This window comes from Ptiloglossa arizonensis, chromosome 8, assembly GCF_051014685.1.
Source record: "Ptiloglossa arizonensis isolate GNS036 chromosome 8, iyPtiAriz1_principal, whole genome shotgun sequence".
Taxonomy (NCBI): Eukaryota; Metazoa; Arthropoda; class Insecta; order Hymenoptera; family Colletidae; genus Ptiloglossa; species Ptiloglossa arizonensis.
In genome coordinates this window covers 5,801,017-5,826,716 of record NC_135055.1, presented here as the reverse complement: position 1 = coordinate 5,826,716, position 25,700 = coordinate 5,801,017, and the positions used below count along the sequence as shown (strand labels likewise).

The 25,700-nt window shown below is 41.6% G+C and overlaps 1 protein-coding gene and 1 non-coding gene across 3 annotated transcripts in view; both read right to left on the bottom strand.

Annotated features, from left to right (window-relative positions):
- Octalpha2r (alpha2-adrenergic-like octopamine receptor) overlaps positions 1-25,700 on the bottom strand; it is a 229,009-nt gene that overhangs the window by 139,616 nt on the left and 63,693 nt on the right. The window lies entirely within an intron of this gene.
- Positions 11,576-11,765, bottom strand: LOC143150805 (U2 spliceosomal RNA). Its single transcript, XR_012993187.1, has one exon. It is a non-coding gene; the product is annotated as a U2 spliceosomal RNA (small nuclear RNA).

Here is a 25,700-nt window from a genome sequence, read left to right as displayed (position 1 = left end):
TCAATGTAGTATGTTCGATAAGTTGAACAGTATTTATCGAACGACGAAACTTGACGAACAACCTAGTATTAGGTACATAACGATGTTTTTTTTATCGTTAATACAGATACACGAATGTAGACGAGTAAAAAAAAAATCCAGACGAATGCACAAGAGGCAAGGTGTCCCAATCTCAAATTACTTCTTAATTATTATTCCTCATGCTGTATATTCCGTTATACAGCCAACGAACTATTATTTCCAAACACGGTCTTTTGGTCTCTCCCGCGCAGGCAGCCTCGTCTATTTTGTTTACGAAATTTCAATTAACACCGCACTGTACACTAATCAGAACGATCCAAGAACTCGTACAAGCGTTCAGAAATCCCAAAGCAATCTCGCAGGGCTCGTATCCTCATTGAGAAGATCCTACCGAATGTTTCATGATCCCCAGACAACCTACCACGAGCTGCATTTACATATGCCCCTCAAAGGCTAGAATCTCCTATTGACTCCCGACGCCCAATTGCATTGTTGTTGCAGTCCCTTTGTCGGGTAGCTAATTTACGAAATTTAGCTTCATTCTTAAGGCATTACCACTCGGTTATTATATCACCGATCCCAATTAAATCCGTACCGTGCTGGAAGGTTTAATTGTCCTTTCGCGCGGAGTTCGCGGATACACCTAAGTTCTTCTCGAGCTTGTAACCGTCTGGCGGCCAGCAATTCAATTAGGCTTGCTCCGCGTCGAGTTTCACCTCGTCGAGACTGCAAATTAACGAGAGACACCGATTCCTGGCCCCATATCCGCGGTTCCGGCAAATAGCAGAAGCCTCCATCGAGCCTCTTCGCCAGTTACTTGTTCCACACTTGTTAGTCCAACTACTTACCGCATCGAGCCTCGACATCGACCGCGGTAAGTACTCAATCGAATAAGAGGCTCCCGCTGGCTGCGGGCGAACCTTCACCCGCAAGGATTTCTTCGAACAAATGAGACTCCGTAGTATGTGCCCCTCTCCTCTTCACCATCCGAAAGTCTCGAGATGCAACAATGAATTCCCATCTCGCTTCGATTCGTCGAACTACGATCGTTTCGCAAAGAGAGACAGAGAGAGAGGAAGAGGGAGAAAGAGAGGGACACTCATCGCGAATCCCGAGTATCAATCTTTGGAGATCAGTTTCATTTCAATCCTATCGACCGCCCGTGGAAATTGGTCGTTTCCAACCCTCCTCCAGCTCCCTTTTTTCATACACGAGTCGAGCGAAACGCGCGAGATTGCAGACGATAAATCTTCGTGGCGATTACAGCAATTACATCGAAGGGGTTATTGTTCGAAACGCCCGATATACGTTCGTCCCGGCTCCTTAAGCTCGGCCCACTCTCGCTGGATTATGATCTTCCCCCCCGATATTTCGAGTTCCCGCACGAAATCCATGAAAACCCTCTTCACGGTTCTCGGTGTTCCACAAAATTCGGCGCGTCGGAAGGAAATTCTGTTCCACGCTTCGGCGAACCGCGAAGCGGATTGTTTTAAACTCCGCCAGTGGTGCAATTTTATAATCTGCGTTACCAGTGGTAGGTTTCAGAATACATAAGTAGCTACGTGTATGGAGACGTCCTGAGATTGGTTGTTCGCTTACTGCCTTTGGAGTACAATCCTGGACAAGTTGTCGAGATTGCTCATATTGTACGAGAGAGTACGGATATTTAACATTTGGCCCTACAATGGGTGTATATGCTAATTTCAGGACATCGGGTGTCATTTAAAGAAAGTATCGTATACTCTCCATAGATCAGTTGCTTTAACTTCTATAGACGTGTGTACCCTATTCGTTTGATTGTTAAGCACGTTTGAGTCTTCGTTGATTTATCATATGTACTTGATGGAAGAGTTCTTGTTGCCATCAGATGAGACCTATAGAAAGTGTTATATGTCCTTCATAGATCAGTTGCTTTAGCTTCTATAGACATGTGTACCCTATTCGTTTAATTGTTAAGCACGTTTGAGTCTTCGTTGATTTATCATATGTACTTGATGGAACGGTGTTGTTATCATCAGATGAGACCCTATTCGTTTGACTGTTAATCACGTTTGAATCTTCGTTGATTTATCATATGTACTTGATGGAAGAGTTCTTGTTGTCATCAGATGAGACCTATAGAAAGTGTTATATGTCCTTCATAGATCAGTTGCTTTAGCTTCTATAGACGTATGTACCCTATTCGTTTGATTGTTAATCACGTTTGAGTCTTCGTTGATTTATCATATGTACTTGATGGAAGAGTTCTTGTTGTCATCAGATGAGACCTATAGAAAGTGTTACATGTCCTTCATAGATCACTTGCTTTAGCTTCTATAGACGTGTGTACCCTATTCGTTTGATTGTTAATCACGTTTGAGTCTTCGTTGATGTATCATATGTACTTGATGGAACAGTATTGTTGTCATTAGATGAGATCTACAGAAAGTGTTATATGCCCTTGATAGATCAGTTGCTTCAACTTCTGTAGACGTGTGTACCCTGTGTCGGTTGATTGTTGATCACGTTGGAGACTTCGTAGATTTGTCATGTGCCTTTGATAGAACAGTGCTTGTTGTTTCAACTTGTAGAAGCTTGTTCATCTGGTTCAGGCAGCTGCCGTTATTCGTTATTATTCATCTGAATTTTTCTCTCAGGTTCGACACTCGATGGCCTTAAATTCAGTGACAACCGCGTTCCAGAAGTATAAAGGAGCGGCCATTGCATGATACCGAGGGCGCTAAGTGCCGCTCTGTCGATGTATCGGGAGAACCGCAACGACGCTTCGTTTGCAACAACCGCAGAACTCTCAACTCCAAATGGGATATTAATGTCCAGTGTCGACTTGCTCGCTGCGGGCCATATCCGGCGGAACAACTGACTGTTTACGAGCAACGCGCGCCCGACAGTGGTTTCCAACGGTTAGCAACCAGCAACTATACAGGGTCCAAGTCCGAGATGCTCTGCGGTCTCACGGCCCCAACCGAATTCACGTTGGAGTCTTAGCGGGGGACGGTCATCTGGTATTGGAAGATTCGCCTTCTTGCGGTTAGAGATTGCACTCTGAACTTCGCTGGCACTATGCGCTTCCCTGCACAAGGTGTGCCGGAGTATCTGGCTGGAGGATTGGGGGTACACTAGCCGTCAATATAGATACAAAACGACTGAAGGAATTCATGCTGCAGTCTTGAGAGAGCTAGAGAGAGAGAGAGAGGTAGTAGCGTGTTCGTAATAGAAGATTCACCTCTCTGTGGAAGCGATTGCGTCCTCGGCTTTGATTCCCCGCTGAAATAGTTGATTCAAGAACTGAGCGCAATATCCATTAGTTAAGAGAGAGTAATTGATGACATTCACGGGACAAGATTAAGATAGGTGGCAACTTGCTACTTAGAAATGCAGTTCCCTGTGGCACCGAGATTGACGTCGTCCTAGGCAAACTATTGGGAGTGTTTATTTTGTATAGGGTCTGATCTACGGATTGAATAAAGTAGCTGCTAATGCATGTCGTTTGCCTTTGAGAGATTATCCTCGATGTCGAAGACTGTATCCTCCAATTAGTCACTATGAATGCACATTTGTGTACATGGTATATCGTAGGAAATTGCTACTAGTGGATACAGTTTCCTATAGATCCGAGGTTGACGATTTGTTACTATTGAGAGTGTCTCTTTATGTACAGGATATGTTACTGTACCTAGCTTAAGTATTGAATACGATACGTGACTATACGGAACTCCTACATTTGAGAGATTGATGTCCTTGATATCCAAGACTGCATTCCCAACTTACTCGCTATGAAAAGTATATATTTACGTTCGGAGTATACCAGAGTACCTGGCTCAAGCATTGCGTGCCGTACACGTCAGTATAAAGACCAAATGATTGATGAAGTACACACAGCAATCCTAACAGAGGTGCTCAGCTAATATTGAAAGACCCTTCTATTAAAACTGCTGTACCTTCAACCTTTGTGCTATTAATACACTGTGCGATGTCTGCAGAAGTAACTAATTCAAGAGCTAAGTTTAACAACCACGAGCTACAGGGAAGCAAATCATGAGACCTGTATGCAATCCTTAACAGAAGTGGCTTCTTCTATTGCTACCATCCAGTGTGTGTACTTGTCTAGTGGTACTAAAAAATTGATCACAATGTCCAACAATATTTGCAAAACGATACGTGAAATTCATGTCGCATCCTTAGCAGACGTAGTCAACTACTATTCGAAAGACCTACCTGCCTGTATCCTCAAGAACGTGTTATTACTATTGCGTCTATTTACGTACAGGATGTATTGTTGTACGTGGGTCCAGGATGGGTAGAGTAGCGAACAATATGAACGCTATAACCGAAGTTCCTGTTCCAGACTTAGCAGAAGCTACCGATATCAAGTGGTTCATATCCGAAGTCTTGATCAAGAATTTCAACATACTTTGTATACGTAATTCTCTGAAGAGGGTAATATGAAATTCTCTTTCCGAAGACCACGCTCGGTTAGCTCAGTTTATCCGGGCAGTTTACGATGGTATGGCGAAATCGTGATGTCCGTGGGGAGTGAGAGGATAAAACGATACAAAGAGAACGTCGGGTAATTCATAACCAACCGCTTCCTATCTATGGAGTCGATAAGTTGCTTCTTTCTGCGGGGTTATGAAACGGAACGTGTTCGACGTTGGCTTGAAACACGATATTTTTCAATTCCCGTGGAGGTGAAAGAAACGATGGATCTTCCAAACAGTAACCGGCCACCTCTGCTGAGGACGTGAATTTCACCTATCGTTTTGCATATACCTGTATCGTTGGCCACTGTAATCAATCTTTTAGTCCAAGCACAGTAACATTCTGTACATAAATTCACACACGCTGTAGTAACAAAGCAACAGTCTCGGGCTACACGGGGCTGGATCTTCCAAATGGTAGCCGGCCACCTCTGCTGAAGCTGCAACGTGAATTTCACGTATCGTTTTGCGTATACCTGTATCGCTGGACGCTGTAATCAATCTTTGGTCCAGACACAGTGACATTCTATACGTAAATACGGCCAGTGGTAACAACACAGTAGGACCACACGAACATTTCCCAAGAGCAACTTGACACTTTGGTTCAGACAATGAATTTCATCGATTGCTTTCTCCTAACTTATGGTTCCTGCGTTTAGTACTCGAAACAGCTATTCCAGCAAACCTTGCTAATAGCAGCGTGCTAATAGCAGAAAAGCTGAGAGTACAGCTTTGTTCGTAGAAAGAGGTATCTTTCGATATTAACTGACCGGTTCTGTTAAGACAGCAAAGTGCACTTCATCGATCATTCGGTATCCATACTGACAAATACTGTACACGATGCTTGGATACAGCTGCTGTAGTATACTCTGTACACAAATGCTCATTATCCATAGTAACTAGGTTGAGTACTGAGATCAGTCTCTCGAATGCAAGATACATAGTCAGCTACCATACCCAATCCTTGGGCTATCGACGATAATATATAAACAGACATTCCCGATAGTAACGTCAGCTTGGCCGTAGCGAGCTGTGTCTACCAGCAGCAACTTGTCGTGTGCTATGTGCACAAATATATACTCGTAGCAACTAATTCGAGAACACAATCTTCAGCATCAAGAACATTAGTCCAAGAGACATTGTTAACCACTGCACCCGATCCTTAAGTTAGGCATGGTAACGCATCCTCTACAGTAACGATTCGTCAGTTTTGGATCACAGGGAACCGTGTCTTCCAAGAGCAACTTGCCACTTTGGTTAAGTTTGCAATATGACTATCGTTAATTGTTTCGAGGATCGTCAACGTTTTTCGAAAGATCGCTCGTACGATTTTTCAGCTAACGGATACCGCGCTTAGTATTTCGGTTAACGATTCGTTCGCAAGACCAACAGTCTCATCGATGTCGACTTTCCTGGAAAAGAGGTCTGTCGAAAAAGCAGCGTTCCATCCACTTGTAAAACCATCACCCTTGTGCTGGTTGAGGGGCTGGAGGGGTACGCAGAATGGGCACCGGTTTCGTACGGCGAGAAAATGTGGGGAGACGTTCGCTCCGGCGGACCGAAAGTGGGTGCCACTCTCATTGATTTTTCTGTCCGTTCACCAATAACGGGGCCTCCGCCATCGTAGTCAGGAATCCAGCAAGTAAAATCCACTACCAACCCGTCCCTTTCGTGGCAGTACCTTCTTTCTGCTACATCGTTCACCACGCCTTAACGTCCGCTTTCAAGCTCTCGCACTCTAGCACCGTGGGCCCTTTCACTGTGCAACTAGCGATGGGAACGATGACCTCGCAAACAATATCGTATTTCGCGGAAAGTGTACTGGAACGTTCGTTGTCTGCGCAAATATTAGAACGTCACTTCGTCGCATCCTTGTATCCGGATGTTCCAGACCACCGAGCTAAACTCAGCAGACTTGCATTAGCGATAGGGGACATGGGTCTGAAAGTGAGTACACTGGTTTATTCTCTTCTTCCGTTACGATGACTGGGGAACCGGAAGGTAGCAGAGGGACGAAGAAGCTGTACGTAGACTGAATCCACCTGTCAAGAAAATTTAAAGGAATGTTTCAAGTACCGGGAGTGAGAGCTGTGAAGCTTCACGACGAATCGGTGTATTTGTCAGGACACTTTTCTATGTTGCTATAGTCGACTGGTCACGTGTTTTACTTTTTCGAGGTTAGTTTGGCCTCACAAGGAGTTGGTAAACGAATACCTTTCGATGGAAATAAATTTCATCCGATATCTTGCACCCTGTACAATTGTTTCGCATGACATTATCCCTTGTTCTAGAACGAATGATTATGTTTGCGTTTCTCAGATGTTTGGGAAACCAGTTGAACCAGTTTCAGCGTTTTTATCCCTTTATCTCGATCTCGATCGTTTTACGATATTGTTTCCACCGCGTGGAACTATCTATCCCTTCCGTTACATCGTGACGCGAATGCCAACGGAGGAATAATACGGCCAGAAAACCAATGCACCGATGACGAGCAATTTAATTAGCTCGCGGTATTTTCATTCGGGTAAATTCTATAGTGGTCTCGCGACGGCTTCAAAGCACGATTGCGGAATCCAGTAAAACGATTTAGCCCACGACAAATCTGTTTCGGTGCTTGACATCCTTTTACTTTCTTTTATGATAATCGACGTTCATTCTGATCCGTAAATGACGCATGAAGTTTGAATTTGATTCAAGTGGCATCGGTATGGCATCGCAGAATATAACGTATTCATCAATCGGGCTGAAAGGTCGTGAACTTCTTCCAACACAGACTCGTTGACGACCGTGTCGTCTATAGTGGTTGCTCCGTGAAAGTTTCGCTACGGAGGAACACTTTTTGACGTTTCGAAGAAGTTGGACAGGAAGAAGTTTAACTGTTCTTCGATGTTTGTGTCACCCAAGGTACCTGAATTTTTTCATCCTTGCTTTGAAAAGTTACTGTTCGTAAAATCGGAATATTTTCTTCCGTAGGTTTTTTACCGTGATTTGTGAAATTATGCAATTCGATAAATCTAATTTAGATACACGAGATTAAGATTGACGTTAAATCTTGGATTAAGATTGAGGTTAGAATTGAGATTTGAGATGTGTCACTATTGAGGTTTGTTCACCACATGATGTTTGTGTGACCACAGGTACCTGAATATTTTTATCCTTGCTTTGAGAAGTTACTGTTCGTAAAATCGGTATATTTTCTTCCGTAGGTTTTTTACCGTGATTTGTGAAATTATGCAATTCGATAAATCTAATTTAGATACACGAGATTAAGATTGACGTTAAATCTTGGATTAAGATTGAGGTTAGGATTGAGATTTGAGATGTGTCACTATTGAGGTTTGTTCTTTTTAAGGTTCGGTTCATGTTCAAATTAGTTTATTGAAGCTTTATTCGTGTTGAGGTTAAACTAACATCGAGATGCAGATATGTTAAGGTTAGATCAATATTGAGACTCGGTTCACATTGAGACTCGAATTAATTTTAAAGTTAGGTCTACGTTAGGTATTTAATATCGAGGTTCGCTTTACATTGAGGTTAAATTAATATTCAGACTCGGTTCACATTGAGACTCGAATTAATTTTAAAGTTAGGTCTACGTTGGGTATTTAATATCGAGGTTCGCTTTACATTGAGGTTAAATTAATATTGAGACTCGGTTCACATTGAGACTCGAATTAATTCTAAAGTTAGGTCTGTATCAGGTATTTAATATCGAGGTTCGCTTTATATTGAGGTTAAATTAATATTGAGACTCGAATTAATTCTAAAGTTAGGCCTGTATCAGGTATTTAATATCGAGGTTCGCTTTACATTGAGGTTAAATTAATATTGAGACTCGTGTTCATATTGAATTAATTTTAAAGTTAGGTCTGCGTTGGGTATTTAATATCGAGGTTCGCTTTACATTGAGGTTAAATTAATATTGAGACTCGTGTTCATATTAAATTAATTTTAAAGTTAGGTCTGCCTTGGGTATTTAATATCGAGGTTCGGTTCACGTTGACGCGAAAGTACTGTTAAGGTTGGGCTTGATAATGAGGTTAGGTGTTGGAAATAGCTCTTTAACTGCGCTTCGCCCATTCACACAATCACGAACATTCTCGGTTTCAGCCGTGCCTCTCCACATGTACACGCGATAAAAGGCGCTTCTGTGTTGTTATTATTATCATTATTATTATTATTTCTTTTGTTCAACCGATGTAGAAAACGAAATGCTCCACCGAAATGGATTGGCCGCGGAAAAACCCGCGTCCTTCTCTCCCAGGAACTCTCGTTGACGATATCGTCGCATTCAGCGCCGCTCCCCGAGCTCGCGCTAATTATTTCGCCGCGAAAATCGTGCCTCCTCGCTTTCCTTCTCTCTTTTTTAATCACAATAATAGAGACTCGTTGTTGCCTTCAGTCTTCCTCACCCTACTTCCGGACACCCCAACTCCTTCCACGCTATCGAGTGCTGTAGCTCACCGGCAGTGGATACTCTTCCACTTCAACGAGCCGACGCGGAACACACACAACGACACCTAGCGTGTACACGCGCGTGTGTTTCGTTGCGTGTGGTGGCTGGAAATCGTTCGAGACCGCAGCTTGAACCGTTCGAGCGAAACAGAAACCGAATTCTGAAGCGAGAGATTTCTACCGATTGCAATTACCGATGGATATTTGGAAATTCGACACGAGAAATTCGAAGAAATTCACGTGAACCGAGTGAAAAAAGTATCGCGTCGATTCGACGCTGTTCTCTTTACTCGTCGTTCCTTTTGCAATATCGATTGCCCGCTTCGGCCGACCCTAGTTCAAAATTCCTTGAATTCTGTTACGCCCGACAAATTCTTCGCCCGAAAGAGGCGAAGCGAAATCAACTGGCCGTTCAAGGACACCGTTGCGTACGTCGCGTAGCCTCCCAATGAACAGACACAGTGTTTCTCAAACCGAAACAGTTTGAACAAACTACGCATCTCAGTGACTTAGTAGCCTCTGTGGAAGTGTGTGATGGTGTGCGATTGATACTGGTAATTCCGAAGTGATTATAACTATAGATTATAGTCAGTGCAAATTGTATTCGGTGTGAATTGCTCCCCAGTCACATCGGTCCGGGGATAAGATTTCTCTCAATGTGAATTGAGGGTTGTATTAGCAAGTTTGGCGCCTTCTGGATCATGTACGGTTTAATAGCTTAGGAAACATGACTGTAACGGGAGAATACTAGTTGCTTAATAATACAACGTCGATTACTACTATATATTTTTAACCTTGCTCTTCTTTTACAGAATCTGCATACTTCCATAGATGACACTGTAGATTTCATTTGACCCCAGAGGTTACGTCAGATATTCTGAAGAATAGGGCAGCTCGGAAAATCACCGCCTACTGACAGGTCACTGGAGCTCCAGTGTATACATCGTAGTGAGAATCAATTTTACAAGAAAATTGTACTCAGTCCATGTCTGACGATTAGATTAGTCTATATTATGTAAATGTAAAGTAACATTCTGGAGTCATAGCGCGGGGCGTACAAGCCCCGCCTACTCAGATTAAGTCATTCAATTTACCATTTATACACTGTATTGAAAATTTCTTTCACAGAAAAATTTTAATAATACTTGATCCGATCTACGTTGGGAGATTCACATGACCAGAATAGCTTATATCATATATGAACAGAATAATGTTTCGTGGTCATAATTAGGGAGGAGCGGAGAAACTCCGCCTACTTTGGATCGTTCGCTCAATTCTCATCTCTAAATCTTATTGAAAATTTTAATAATGTTTGATATCATATCTACGTTGAGAGATTCACATGTTCAGGATAGCTTATATCATATATGAACAGAATAATGTTTCGTGGTCATAATTAGGGAGGAGCGTAGAAACTCCGCCTACTTGGGACAGTTCGCTCAATTCTCGTCTCTAAATCTTATTGAAAATTTTAATAATATTTGATATCATATCTACGTTGGGAGATTCACATGTTCAGGATAGCTTATATCATATATGAACAGAATATTGTTTCGTGGTCATAATTAGGAAGGAGCGTAGAAGCTCCGCCTACTAGAAACAATTCGTTCAATCTCCGTCTTGAAGTCTTATTGAAAATTTTAATAATATTTAATACCATATCTACGTTTGGAGATACAGATGTTTAGGATAGCTCATATCATATACATGCAAAATAACATTTTGATCTCATAAATAGGGCGGAGCGTAGAAGCTCCGCCTACTTGGGACAGTTCGCTCAATCTCCGTCTATAAATCTTATTAAAAATTTGAATAATATCTGATACCATATCTTTGTCGGGAGATTCAGATGTTCAAGATAGCCCATATTGTATACATACAAAATAACGTTTCGTGGTCATAAATAGGGCGGAGCGTAAAAGCTCCGCCTACTTTGGACAGTTCGCTCAATTCTCGTTTCTAAATCTTATTGAAAATTTTAATAATATTCAATACCATATCTACGTTTGGAGATACAGATGTTCAGGATAGCTCATATCCTATACATGCAAAATAACATTCTGATCTCATAAATAGGGCGGAGCGTAGAAGCTCCGCCTACTTGGGACAGTTCACTCAATCTCCGTCAATAAATCTTATTAAAAATTTGAATAATATTTGATACCATATCTTTGTCGGGAGATTCAGATGTTCAAGATAGCTCATATCGTATACATACAAAATAACGTTTCATGGTCATAAATAGGGCGGAGCTTTTACGCTCCGCCTACTTGGGACAGTTCGCTCAATCTCCGTCTCTAAATCTTCTAGAAAATTGCAATAATATTTGTTATCATACCTACGTTGAAAGGTTCACACGTCCAGGATAGCTTATACCATTTACATACAAAATAATGTTTTGTGGGCATAAATAGAAAAGTAGGAAACCCCACCCACTCGGGACATTTTACACAGTCCCCCGCCTATACGTACTATCAAAAATCGTGTTTGTCGGAAACTTTGAATAACATTGATCCGATCCACGTACCCATAGACAGTCCCTTGTCCAATTGCGAAATTGGACCACTTTTGATGTCTTGGAGCTCAATCGAGCGACACACCCAAATCTCCAACGACTTTGCGATTTGCAAGCCGCACACGGTCTCATTTTTTCCCTCCGACTAGCGACAGAGGTGGATCAAGCTCCAACTGCTCCGTCAATTTCCAAAAGTCAGGTTAACCGTCTGACTCTCGAACGGGTAGTGCATCAGATATTAAGCCGATAAGAACAGATGTTACACTTTGATCTTAGCCTAAAGGCCGAGAGGCGATACCATCGCATACAAATCGGCGGCGACTTTGCGATTTACAGGCCGCATACGGCCTTATTTTTTCCTCCGAGCAGAATTCGAAGAGAAAGGAATCAGGTCTACGAATTCCCTGTGGCCTCCGATAAACTTGAAGGCCAACGGTAGCTCGGGTATGGCGGCACGGAGATCACATATTTCTCCGGGACAAAACGCCCCGTTCGGCCGCACGAACTTTAAAAAGAACCCCGACGACCCACCCTCCCTCCCACCCGTCCGCCCTTTACCCCCGTTTCGCCGTCGGCATTCGCAAGACGCCGCCAGCACCGTTCGAGAGGCGAGGTAGGGGGTTGTGCGCAGCAGTCACGTATGTCCCGAACCACGGGACCTCTCGAGAGCAAGAAATCGCCTGGGCTAGAGTACCCGTAGTCGCTCCCGATCTCTCCTCTGCCTTCCCAGCTGTCACTTCGCCGGTCCTTCAACCCCGCATCCACTTACCGCCGCGCGTACCACGACCCCACCCACCCGCTGACGTCTTCGCCGTTCTCTGATGTCACTCGCCATCCGCCTCCCGCGTCAGTCCGTTTTGTCGACCTCGATGTATCGGACGTCCGGCGCACAGTGTGCCAGAATTCATTCCCGGCGCATGACTCTTTCCAGGTAAACCATCCACTGACATATTTTCCATTCTCTTTAGCCTCCCGGTAGATAAATCTAATACTATATTTTACGTTTCGTTTGCACGATTCGTTTATACATTATCGAAATACTTTGCGATCATCGATCGAACTTCCCTGACGTTTTCCCCACAGGCAGAGAGAAATATTTCTCTACCGCGTGTACTTCGACTCTGGAGTTAGCTTACAGCTGGACGTTGAGGTTTGCCGCGGAGAAAGTATTTCTTTTTTTTCAATTTGGGTGCACAGAGTTCGTTCGAACACGGTGGATAATTAATCGTAAATTCTAATTTTTTCTTCTTTACCCCGTGTAATTTGCGAAAAATGTTTCTCTCTCTTTTTCACCTTGTTTACGTAATTACATGTCTGTTTTACACTTTTAGTTCCTTTTTTTTTTTTATTGTAAAATAAAGTCAGAGCGAGGTTATTTTAAGTTAGATCGATGTCAGTTCAGGTTTAGTTGGGATGTTCGCATAAAAAAGTGCTCGGGTCTACGCAGGTCGCGTGCACATAAAAAGAAGATACTAACTTCCGTTTAAACTTTTTATCGATAACTCTCAGAGTACCGCAGCTATTCCGCGAGAAAGAAAAATCTGCATTCTTTTCAAGGGGTGATTCCACCGTCACGAACCGCACCACGACATCGACGAAAAATGCTTTTGTCTCACGGATGGACTACTCTATTTGCACACAATCAAAAGTATTCTGGATTCACGAGTTCCCTAACTTCCCTCGTTAGAAGTCTACCAAGCCTCATCGGTAGACGAGGAGTCGCGTCACTGCCCTGTCAAAAATTCCTCTTTGTTTAGGGTACGCGAAACTCGTGTCCAATCTTTTAATCACCTTTTAGAGACACCCTGAGAAGAAGGGAGTGGAAAGTGAGAGAGAGGTCCAGAAACGAATCAACACGGTGAAACGATATTACGTAAAAGGTGAACGGTAAATGGGGAAGGTTTGAAAGGAGGAGGAAGTTCTGCAGATCGATGTTCCCCACCCACCTTCGGCCCCTTCGTTTGTCCTACTCGGTCGTGACTTCCTCTTTTACTTTCTGCTTTGAACACGGGTCTCCAGTTTTCGTTAATACAAGCTGACCAATAGCAATGCTCGTGGCTCGAGGCTATTTGTCATATACTGCCCCCTCCTCCCACCTCGAAATGCATCTCGTATTGGTGGACGGTTCGCAACGGGCCTATCGTTGGTACACTTCTGTTTACGCATTCTCCGACGTCTGTCGTCCCTGGGACTATCCCGTGCAACACGCTGATCCCCGATCCGAAACGAATGGACTACGGTAGCCTAAATTGTTTACGTTTACTGACGTGACCAGGTTGCGGAAGTAGAAGTTACAAACGAAAACGTTTGTGCTTTGATTAAGAAGACCTTTGGAGAGGATGATTCCCTTCCTGTTTAATCACCATTTTGGTAATTCGTGATGCAGAGCACAGTAGATTCGTTAGATCTGTAAAGAGAGATTTTTGGAAGCATTGGAAAGGAATACTTCCGAGTATAAGGGTCTTTCTGAGCGTGTAAATGAAACAGTGAGAGAGAGAGAGAGAATAGCCCACAGCTGAGACAATCATTTCCCCCATAGTGTCTTTTTAGGTGGTTCATAGAATTTATTTTTCGCGATAAAGTTTTCTAGATTCCTCGTGGAATCCAGTTCTGAAGAATAGATTCCAATCATGGTCTGAGAGATAAGGTATGAAACTTTGGGTGTTGGGTCTCGGATGTCAGGGAACTTTGGGTCTTTGATCCGAAAGAGAGTTTCACGAAGGCTGTGAATTGGTTCGCATTTGAGATTCGGTCCGCAAGTACGCTTCTTCCTCTCAACGTGTCTAATAAAGACGTTGCAGCGGTAGCAACAATAATTTCTCAACACGAGGACGTGATTTCGTCTGGAGGATTTGTGCATTTCACGTGCCACCGTATGCCAAGGAACGCAGTTTGTTCAAAGAAGATTTTAATTTAAATCTCATTTCCGAGATTCTTGGCGGGATTGCGTCCCATTATCTTCTAACGACGAGTCGCGCCTGTGACGAATAGCGCAGCTCTAACAAAAAGACCACCCGAGTCCAAACAGCGGAAGATTGCCTAAACCCAAAGAAGTCCTCTACCCAGGGCAATATCTCCTTCCGCGGCTCTCAAACTGTTAAAACTCTTTCGCCTCCAACAGCCCGTGAGCCCGGTCCGTGGGAAGTCCGCGTTTCATCGTCTATTTGAATGCTTCCGGCGTTTATTTCGCCGTGAACCATCTATCTGAACGAATCCCCTTAAATAAAGAACGAGCACCAATGGGCGTCATTTCCGTGCCGCTTCGCAGCAATATGTCCATATTGTCCTCATACGTGTCTGAGCAAATGGCTCTTGGAACGTATAGAACCAGTCGTATCTCTGGATGCAATCTTCTTGCATGCGTATTATACATTTCAGTTTCTTTGGTACACTAATGGAAATATAGTCTCCGGAATCTTCTCCGAAATAGTAACGATGGTGAAATTAAATGGTAGGAGAAATAACTCGGTGACCTTGAGCGGCCAATTCCTTTTTTTCATACTATAGTACGCCAGATTGATCAATCTATATCTTTCTTATACGTACTTGAGAAAGTGGCCCCTGAAACGTATAGAACACGTCGTATCTCTAGATGCAATCTTCTTGCATGCGTATTATATATTTCAGTTTCTTTGGTACACTAATGGAAATATGGTCAACGGAATTTTCTCCGAAATAGTAACGATGGTCAAATTAGATGGTAGGAGAAATGACTCGGTGACCTTGACCGGCCAATTTCTTTTTTTTTCACACTATAGTACGCCAAATCGTTCAGTCTATATTTTCCTTATACGTACTTGAGAAAGTGTCCTCTGAAATGTATGGAACACGTCGTATTTCTAGATGCAATCTTCTTGCATGCGTATTATACATTTCAGTTTCTTTGGTACACTAATGGAAATATGGTCAACGGAATCTTCTCCGGAATAGTAACGATGGTCAAATTAAATGGTAAGAAAAATAACTCGGTGACCTTCAGCGGCCAATTTCTTTTTTTCTACACTACAATACTCCAGATCGTTCAGTCTACATCTTTCTTATACGTGCCTAAGAAAGTGGTCCCCGAAACGTATGAAACACGTCGTATCTCTAGATGCAATCTTCCCGCGCGCGTACTATACATTTCAGTCTTTCTGGTACGTTAATGGAAATATGGTCTCAGGAATCTTCTCCGAAGTAGCAGTTATGGACAGATTGGATGGTTGGCGAGAATAATTCGGTGACCTTGAGCGGTCAATTTCTTTTTTTTTCACACTATAGTACGCCAGATCGTTCAGTTTTCGCAAACTGAACGCTCTCTGAATAATCCATTCAATCCGTCGACGTTGCAACTACATTGGATTCTCGTCTAGGATCCCTGGTGGACATCGATAGTGGCGCTCGACGGGCCAAAAATTCCCGCGTATTGATTCAGCCCTCGATGGCCGTCGTTCCACGACGTAGAAATTTCACGGCCGGCCGACCGTCGGGGATTAATGAACTTTATCAACCGCGCGCAATGAGACGGTCACAAATATTTAATCGGTCCACCGATACTTATTGACTTACCAGGCCGATTCGAGCGCAGCGGACCGTCGAAAAATACGCACCGTACGCCCCGATACCCAGGGATATTAACTAGATGGAGACAGGCAGGACGGTTACTTGCTAATTTCGGGACATTCGGCCCCGGGGCTAATGAAATTAATTAGTCGCGCGACTGAAAGGTAGCCTGGATGCACTTCTGCAATCACGTATTCCACCTTTGGGATCCAGTTCGTCGTACAAACGAGAATAATAGGTACACACGGCCACCGTAAGTCAGAATCCTGCGATCTTGGCAATCCCTTTGGTACCACTTAGGCTCCACGAAATTAATTGTTCCGGAGACACTTTTCTTCTGTATGTTCTCGTTCGTCGACTGAAACTGTCGATGTGTATTTTACAAACGGGAATTACTTCTACCAGGGTTGAATGGGTTCTTCTGTGATCGCAATATAGTTATTCTTAAGTTACAATTTCCCTGTTAGATTTTTAGTAGATTGTAGATTTAGTGGTGGCATTGAGAAATTTCCCAATTGTGAGGTTACGTCTCCTGACTCCTCTCCAAGTGGAAGAACCTAGAACCACAGTGTCAATTCGGACACTCTGAAATAAGTAAGTTCCTAAGTTCTGTGTAGTGATTCACACTCAGAATTAGTTCTTTGCAGTAATAATTGAGAGACGATGTTAGACACTATAATACTCAAGTATTCGAATAGTTTTCGATTTCTCAAGTATTCGAATAGCATTCAACTACTCAGGGATTGGAATAGTATTCAACTACTAAAGTATTTGCACAGTGTACGAGTACTCAAATATTCGAATAATCGTATTATATATTCGATATTTGAATCACTCGGGTGTCGAATACTCGAATACAGAGAAATTGGACTAGTTCCAATCTAGGGACCTCCATGAATACTCTACACTTAGGCCTGCAATTCACTGTCTTATTGTCAGGAAACATAGATGACAATAGGAAAACTCGAATGTATAAAAATATTCGTAAAATTGGACCAATTGTTGCCCGTAAGGTCGTTGACCCGGTTGTTAATGAAATCAATTAGTCACGTTCAATGACAGAGCGTCGCAAACGTTTGCTGGCTCGTCGTATTTATGTACTTAGCCTCAAGAGCGCATATCCATCGTGTGTGCACTGCAGGGTGCTCGATCGATGCACATATCGATCATCTCGCCCGCAGCTCTGTGATCCTGGCAGGTGACAATCCAGTCGATCGTTGCTCTTCAACTTAATGAAACTAATTAGTCACATTCGCTGGTGGAGGCATGAACACTCGATCAGGCCACAATGCACTGCCTGTATCGGCCCGCCAAGGTGCTCGATAACGTCTAGGTGAACAGCTGACAATCGCAATAACGGATCATTAGGCCGCCCTCTCACTTTAATGACGCGAAGATCACGTATTTGAAATAGTGATCACTTGAGAGCCACTTGTACAACGAACCTTTGAGCTTTATCAAGAGATCATACTATCCAAATAACGCGATGGAGAAGATTATCGAAACATTGATCCTTTCCTCCAGCTAAATAAAGAAATTATTTATCGATAGTTGTCCATACGTCAATCCGTTAAATTGTCAAGTCACCTGAACTTAGAGATTATTCCATACCTGGATCAGAAAGGATAATCATTCTCTCACCTGTGACTCTAGACCTAATAAAAATTTGAGACTCGAAAGATCTCGATATTACCTTAAAAGTGCCACTGGGTATTGTCATTTCTATCTAAAGTGTTCAAGGCTAACCCATGTTGGATAATGATTCGAGCAGCCATAGAGCGGTATCAAAATGGACGATAGAACGAAGCAACTGTTGCTTCAGGAACTGAACGGAGACGGTTTCGAGCTGAGCTGACTATCTGACTGATCACGAAATCTTTGAAGCTCCCGTTGCATCGAGCACTGAATCGAAATACCTCCAACGTAAACAATAATGCAACCGAAATAACTCAAGATCAAAGCTGAGAATAATACGGGTTAACTGTACACGATCAATGAGACTTTCGATGCTTCTGTGAACGAAAACAGGGGTGGTCTGTCTACGAGTAAACAATAATTGAAAAATAACGATCGGAGAAAGATCGGTGTAGTAATTGTGAAAATAAATATTTCACCGAGATGTGTAAAATGAGAAGCATCGTAGTAGAAGTGGGTAAATACCAGGGAGAGACTTGAATGGCCTCTTGGAACGAGCCATTACGTCAGCAACTCTGGTAGCCAGGAATTCATCTTGCAGTGCATCAGTTCTCAGCTTAATAAATCTTTTCTTTCATCTTTACTCCTAATTTTATAGCCTGCTTCTGTAGGTGTTCAGTTACGTCATAATTGCAATTAAACTCGAGGTCAGTGTGTGTCACTGCCTAACATATTTTGTAAAGCTACTGGAGGACTGTATCCCTGCACCAAATTACTGTCTGTTGATCGTCTCGTGAATTTTCTAGGAAATCAGAAATTAGCATTTTTGCCACCTTTGGCGAGAAGTTGATGAACGGCGACCCTTTGATCAAAGGTGACATTATGCAAAATTTAATTTAACGACAGGAACATTTTATTAGGGCAACCAGCAGGGAGTTTAATTACATTAATCGCAGTCTACCATTTAGAATACCATTTAATCCCTTAAAGGAAGATTTATCTTGTTCGAGACTGAACAAAAAATTAAACTGACGTCGTGAAATGACATTGATCCATTAGAAAATTTAATTATATATATTTATTGCCTAGAAATTTATTACGAATATATTCCTCTCTTGTTTTTATTCTCGTCTTCGTAGTTACGTGCTTTTCATTTCTCTATTCTTTTCCATTTATTGTGGAGTTATACTGTTGGTTCTGATTCTTATCGAAGAGGACTTACATAGAACGTGATCCTTCTACGCTCTATAAGCACTTATCAGTGAATTTAAAAAATTAAATTAAAGCCGAGATTTAATTGCCAAGTGTGAGAAATTCGAGTCTATGGGTCAACATCGTTTAACCAAGAAGACGAAAATCCTGTTATGTTTGATCTTGGCAATTAGCGTGGCATTTGAGGTAGCCTCCTCCGAGTAAATACAATTAATCGATCATGTACCACGGGAATGACAAAAGATCGCGGCTGGTTCGTTGGTTGGCTCTAGATGAAATTATCGACTCTCGTATCCGTCTTGATGAAACGCGCTTATCAACAAGATGAGAATATTGTTAGAGGGTGCGTGTGTGGGAAGGGTAATGAAGGTAAATCCGCTCGCGCGGATGGAAGCGTATTTTTATACCAAACTCTTTTCCCAGACCTGATCACCATTTCGTACCTAATTCCGCTTTGTTGGTATATTTTTAACTTCACTTCCTGTACGTCAACGAAACTACCCCTCGCTGTCTGGTGTGTAGAAATAAATACTTAAAGCTGAGGGAGATATATAAAAATGGATATTTGCAAAGGTTCAGTTATATAGATACACAAAATATTTTGATCATAGTTATCCCTGTGAACAACGGTAACACTTTCGTTAAATTATTTCAACGAGGTGAGTGTCGTTGAAGGTAAAGGGATATCGTTACAGTAACTGTTGATTCGTTAACGTTATTGTTTGGAACAAAGTGGAGTCAACTTTCAGATTAATTGATTAATTGTCCGCAAAACATTAGCGATTTCCCCTCTGGCGGAACTTTTGACGAAGTTTTACGTAAATGTTTATTGTTTCGATCTAAGAAACATGTCGTGCTTTTTTGAGGTTATTCTTCGACTTCAAGGAAGAAACTACACATTTTAAACAGTGAAAGATAACGATAAGTTTTCCAAGCGAAAATTCTACTATTCCTGAAGACTTGTGAAAAATGTTTGAAACCGAATTTTTTCGAAAATTTAATTTTCACCTGATATATTAAAAACTTTCGATCGAATTTTGCCCATAAAAGAACTAGAAAACGAGGCTAACCTTTAAATTGTCTACACGCCATTACCTGAAAGGAAACTATTGCCACTGTATTACGTTCTCTTCAAAGTCGTACAATTATTATTAGCAACAGTTTCTATTATACAAAACAGCTATCATCCTCTTTCAAGTGGATCACCCTAGAGAGCCATGAATAAAATGGGTGACTCTGATGCAAGAGATGGGATCCCCTTAAAGTCCAGAAGTAACAGGGACAAAAGTTCTTTGGTGGTTCATTTGTGCAAAGTTTCATCAACATCGATATCTGGTAGTTAATAATCGTTCCTTGTTAGTGAAGAATTCATGCCCTCTGATGGACTCTTCTACCTTTCCAACTCGGTATTTGCCCAACCGATCGAATTTATTGTATCGTCGTTTGATCATTCGTAACTCGTCCGACTGTTCGGTTCAACGATTCATTTATTTAGGTTTTATCGTGTGGGGCAATTTAATACGGTCGAGGGAAATTGATTTGCCGAGAATGCGAAAAAACAGATTGAATAATAAGTTCATAAATTGATCTATCGGAAGATATCTCCGGAGAGTTACAGACTACTATTTACCTAGACTCTTTCCACTCTTCTTCGTTAGCATCTGGTATGTTTGTCGATTCCGTGGTAAGTCGATTTCCTTTTATGAAACATTTTCTGTTCCTATTAGTCGTCAAATCCCCGATGGTCAGAATCCATGGTAGATCTTTCATCTGGATGTTGCAACTGTAGTGGTCTCTTGCCACCAGAGAGCTAGCTAACTTCTTGTATATGTAGTTTCGAACCGTCCTTAATTTCTATTCGTGTACTTTGTCGATGTTAGAATTATTTTTAAATTGAAAACAGTTTTCCATTTGTCGTACTCCTCACCACGTTCTGATTACTCCTCGGGAGGGATTATTTCTAATTAGTTGTAACTCGAACAGAACTTCTGACACGATTCTTTTATCCACCTTCCACCTCCAGGTACTAAAGGACCAATTAACCTCTTAAACGTTCTCGATCCTTTAACAATTTCAATTCGCGCAACATCTTGGAATAATTATTTTCCAAGTGCAGAGAATATCCACATTCGTCGATGTGTTCTTCATCCCCGTCACGTTCATTCCTCCGAGAGACTGTTTCTAAATGTCCAAGCTACACATTCTTCCACAGCCCCACCGAATATGTCCACGTAACCAGGACACTCCTCCTGGATGCCCAATTCTTTTCTCCCTCTTCAATCCCGAAAACTCGACCTCCCCTGACCGCTCAATCAGTTAGAATTGTATCCCACCGCGTGGACGACTCATTAAGTTGTCACTGATCTCGCGCGATGAAAAATGGAAAACCGTGTCCGTGACGCTTTTCCGCTCGAGTTCATCAGTTCCTGGACACCGTCTACGATGGCTTAATGGGTTAAAAACAAGCCTCGACCCTCTTCATCGGTCGAGTCCCTTGATAGTTGTCGGTCGACCTAATGAAACTCGTCGATCACGTTCGGCGACACGTGTGCGAAGGTCACGAGCACCTATAGCAACCTTTCAGGCAGTGTGTCGCGTTAAGGACCACCAGGACGATCGTCCGCGAGCACCAGGGCGCCTGTGTGCTCGCAGATAAGGCGGGAACACTGGAATTGTATATATCGATCCTTGCTCCCGATAAGATACGAGAACCCGACAACCTTGGGCTCGGTTTCACGAGCCACTGCTCACGGAAACAGTTTCGTTGCGAGAGGGATGGACGAGAAGGCCGGGGGAGGGAGCAGAGGGTTTTGTTCTCTTCGCGGCATCGATCGTTCGGAACCGTCCTTTGCCCAGGAAGGGAAAGGGACTGGTAATGAAGGAGGGCGCTCCTTTCTCGCCTGCTACGGCGATCAGAAGCGCTTCGAAATGGGAACGAAAGTCACCAGATAAATGACCAGGCGACACTCTCGCCACGGAGGTGAGCGAACAAAGGGATCAAAATTTGGCTACCCACGAGGAAAATCCGTGAAGTATCCTAAGATATCCTATCGCGATTCTTATGGAACCGGTGACTTCTAGAGCACCCGAAACCAGAGGATACGTATTCCGTTCTAGTCGAGATTATTCACGGATAGTGGATAAAACTGTGAAATAGCATTCGTACGTCGAAACTTTAAGCTGTTCTTCCACTTAAATTATGGAACTGAAGTATCGACATTTGACTGTCTATTAAGGTTCAGCAAGTTCCTCTTGTATTTAGACAACGTGATTGAAAGAATTATCACTCGACAGGCAGTTGCACGTTGAATCTTTAAGCCGTTTTCCCACTTAAATAACGTGATTAAGAAAATTGACACTTGAGAGTCAGCTGAACGTCGAATCTCAAAGGCTTCATTCCATCTAAATAATTATCACTCGATAGTAGCGGTATTCGTACATCGAAACGTTAAGCTGTTCTTCCACTTAAATTATGGAACTGAACTATCGTCATTTGACTGTCTATTAAGGTCCAGCAAGTTCCTGTTCTATTTAGATAACGTGATTGAAAGAATTATCACTCGACAGGCACTTGCACGTTGAATCTTTAAGCCGTTTTCCCACTTAAATAACGTGATTAAGAAAATTGACACTTGAGAGTCAGCTGAACGTTGAATCTCAAAGCCTTTATTCCATCTAAATAGTTATCACTCGACAGTGGTCTGTACGTTGAGATAACACCATTAAGCTCTTATTCCACGATTGAAAAAATTGGTCACTTGGTAGTCATCTGTGTATCGAGCCTTAAAGCCGTTTTTCCACGTGAATAACATAATTAAGAAAATTGTCACTTTAAAGTCACTCGAAGATTGAACCTTGAAGCCTTTATTCCATCTGAATAATTATCACGTTCAGTGGTCTGTATGTTCAACCATTAAGCCGTTGTCTCACCTAGACCATACGATTGAAACAATTGGTTACTTGGTAGTCGTCCATACGTCGAACCTTGAAGCCAAGTTTCCGCTTAAATAACTACACAAGAAATATTATCTACTTAGGAATCACCTACACATCGAATATTTGAACCTTTATCCCTAGCTGACGCGACAGAGAAAATGGTAACTCGAGAATCGCTCGCACGTAGAACCTTAAAGCCATTATCCTATCCAAATGATACGATATTGACACTTTTGGAAAAAAATGATCAATTGTTTAACCAACATTCCCTCGAAGCAACCGTATTTCAGTAGACCAGAGCTTTAGGTTCATTCACTACTATCGATACCAAGTATCCAAAGCTCTTTGTTTTTGAAATTAATTCCCACAGAAAATATGAACTGCAAGTTTATTCGTTGTTCGAAGTTTCCATCCAGATAAAGAATGTTGCCCTATCTCTGTCTCTCGAGCGTACTACAAATTACACCACGCCTTGTACATAAAATGGAAGTGGTGATACCAGGTTCCTTTGTCCTTGACAGGTGTACCTGCACTTTTGAACGGTGTTGTATCATCTCCATCGCCGTTCCTTTTGTTCACTCTTTGCGCTTCTTGCCTTCCCGGCCGCCTCGTCTTTCCCGTCGTCTATCCACCAATCTTTCCAGCGCGCCTTCACCCGGAGGATCCAGCCGAATTCATCTCGTGGACTCTCCGCAAACTTTCGAGCAGAGCAAACTTCATCTCGATTCTTCCCCCCCGGATCGCGAGATACTCTTTTTGTACGGAAATCGATGCGCCCGCGACAAACATTTTCTCAGTGGGTAACCGATGGTTGATGAAAATCTCTTTACTTTTCTTCTTTTTTTTTTCACTTTCTTTTCTCTTCTCGTCGAGTATTCTTGCGAATAGGAACATTTTTAGACGTCTTGGAATTTATCGAAAGTTTCACCTGGGAGCAATAAAATCGTGAACGACCCTAGCGTAACTGGAATCATTCCGATGGGGTTGACCTGGCTGCGCGAATTAACGTGGAAAACGACACCCTTCGTGTGAAGTCTTCCGGCGCTCGGGGGTGTGTGGTATACAGTGTGTCCGATTCGAACGCTCGCTCTCGAGCATTTACTCGAGCTACAAAAGATGTAACACTGCTTTGTGTATCCGCCAAAGGAGATTTAAACCGAACGAATATTTTTCGTATCGGTCCTTTGAGAATCCAAAGACGAGACACGATCGAGTGTCATTTTTTACACTAGAAGAGAATTAGCTCGATTTTAAAACAATCTTCCAGAAAGGGGGGTGAAAATATCATTTTTATTCCATTGAAGTGTACACGTATATGAAACATCTTAGGTTTGGATTGTATTAATAGAAACAAATGTTTGAAAGAAAACAAATCTTCTTCCCCATTAATTTTTAGGTATCCAAAATCCGTGCAATTTTTATTTAGAACATATTTCAATATCTCTCAAAGTTTGAAAACGATACAGGCATAAATAAAATAGAGTGGCTCTATTGGGGAACCACTCCCCAATATAAGGGCTGGTTTCTGTCTGAAAGTAGCAGCAATAAAATAGGAAATGGTTCGTAGATTATAGAGGGTTATTTATATTTCTGAAGTATAAATAAAAGTGCGAAAGTACCTGCCATTAAGTAAAAATCCATCGTGTTGATAGCTCCACAAGCATTATTATTATTAAAACAATGTCTCTACGAAATTTCTAAAATTAAACAAATCTTTACCATTTATAAATATCAAAGACAGAAGTAATACCAAACTCGCAAGAAATATAAAAGTATTTACGTACAATATTTATCATATTTACAATTTCTACATCTCCCCTTTTATATACAATAGTATATTGTATTGAATTCCCTTTTATATATATATCTATAACTGTCACTAAAAATACGTTTGGAAGGAATTAAATTTTAACAATACATATCAGCGCGCTAACAATTATACAAGATTCTTCCTTACATTTCCTTCAAACTCGCAAAAAAATAAAAAATATTTACGTACAATATTTATCATATTTACAATTACTACATCTCCCCTTTTATATACAATCTATAACTTTCACTAAAATTACGTTTGGAAGGAATTAATTTTTTAACAATACATATCAGCGCGCTAACAATAATACAAGATTCTTTCTTACATTTCCTTCAAACTCGCAAGAAATATAAAAATATTTACGTACAATATTTATCATATTTACAATTACTACATCTCCCCTTTTATATAAAATCTATAACTTTCACTAAAAATACGTTTGGAAGGAATTAATTTTTTAACAATACATATCAGCGCGCTAACAATAATACAAGATTCTTTCTTACATTTCCTTCAAACTCGCAAAAAAATAAAAAATATTTACATAAAATATTTATCATATTTACAATTTCTACATCTCCCCTTTTATATACAATAGTATATTGTATTGAATTCCCTTTTATATATATATCTATAACTTTCACTAAAAATACCTTTGGAAGGAATTAATTTTTTAACAATACATATCAGCGCGCTAACAATTATACAAGATTCTTCCTTACATTTCCTTCAAACTCGCAAAAAAATAAAAAATATTTACGTACAATATTTATCATATTTACAATTACTGCATCTCCCCTTTTATATACAATCTATAACTTTCACTAAAATTACGTTTGGAAGGAATTAATTTTTTAACATATCAGCGCGCTAACAATTATACAAGATTCTTTCTTACATTTCCTCCAAACAATTTTGTATCACTCGTCGATTCTAGAATCCCTGATAATTTTAACTACAAATGCACCACGGTGGATTAAGTCGTCATCCACCCCAGGAACGTTATTGACATCTCCGAGTATCCAACAGTTTCGTAGATAACATCGGAACCCGAAACTTCGGAGGGTAGTTTCGCCCCTTTCCTCGCCAGTCC